The sequence below is a fragment of the Sinocyclocheilus rhinocerous genome, unplaced genomic scaffold, assembly GCF_001515625.1.
Source record: "Sinocyclocheilus rhinocerous isolate Xijiao unplaced genomic scaffold, SAMN03320098_v1.1 scaffold1333, whole genome shotgun sequence".
NCBI lineage: Eukaryota > Metazoa > Chordata > Actinopteri > Cypriniformes > Cyprinidae > Sinocyclocheilus > Sinocyclocheilus rhinocerous.
Window position 1 is genome coordinate 300,436 of NW_015625783.1, and position 1,394 is coordinate 301,829.

Here is a 1,394-nt window from a genome sequence, read left to right on the forward strand (position 1 = left end):
CATACTTTCCGACACCCACATTTTCACCTTTGTGAATGTAAGGACACACAAGGTACTTGAGGTCCATGAAATCAAGTGGAAAAGTTGTCTCCTGTCTGTTGACCTTCCGTCATAGGCGAGAATCAGCATAGCGGCATCTTGACCTTTAAATCTGGGGTCACTCTCAATGATACATTTACACTTACGAAGGGCATATTACTCACCGTTTTGGTATATTCATCGAGAAAGTTGTGAGAAGAGTTTCGATGATGATAAAATACATTCTCACACATTCATACATTGTGTGGGTTTTGAAGATCTACCTGTCATTGGCATTGTGAATTTCCCAGCAACAGGTGTAGGAAAACTGCCCCCTGCATTTTTCCAATTCATATTTCCCAATATGGTCCGGCAGTGTTCGTCATATTCCGGAATCACTCTTTCTTGTGAGTTTCATGCTAAACCTGTGCCACACCCTCTTTCTGACACACCACGATGCTAAGCAGTGTACGCGTGGGACGTTGTCATTAAGGCATTGCTTGCATAACAGTTGCCTGTTTTATGCAACTTCATTCAAAGGATTTCTGATGGGGTTGAACAATTATGAAATTACATGCATCTGTTGTTCCAGACACCTGCATTCTGAACAAATGTCTGTGCTTGCCTGAAGGCCTTAGAAACTGTAGAAGCCGTAGATACTGTGTCTGCCACACACGCACACATTTTCATTCTGTCAAACCCACACACAAACTTACAGAGGTTGTGATATACTAGTACTTGAGTAAACAGCAAATACTTTCATCCTTTTAGTTTATCAAATGACTCAGAGGGTCAAGGTCATGTTCAGACAGGGATTCCCCCAAACCCTTTAGCACAGCCTCACTGAAAGTCATTGGATGTACAGCATAAGATGTAATTCTAAAAATATTTTTCATGTACAATGATGTACATAAAGCAGTCTATAATAAACTAGACCAGGGCTGACATAAATAGGCTTACAGTCAATGTTCCCTCATTTTTTTTCTTGCTGAGCAAAACTTTTCTCTATTGGGCGGACATTTCAGCCACCTGAGCAAAAACATTCTTAATACCAGACCAGTACAGCGCGCGCACAAAAAAAGTGTGTAACTTTAATAGGCCTTTTAACTTTAATGTGCTATTTGTATTTAATTTGACCCGTGACTAAATGATGTACATTTTAGGTTATTTGAGAAAACTTTTTTTTTTTTACAGTATAATACACTGCCATTCAAAAGTTTGGGATCAATAATGTTTATTAAAGAAGTTTCTTATGCTCATCAAGGCTGTATCTATTTGATAAAAATACTGAATATTATTTCACAAAATAATATTGTGAAATATTATTGCAATTTAAAATAAAAGTTTTCTATTTTAATATACTTTAAAATATAATT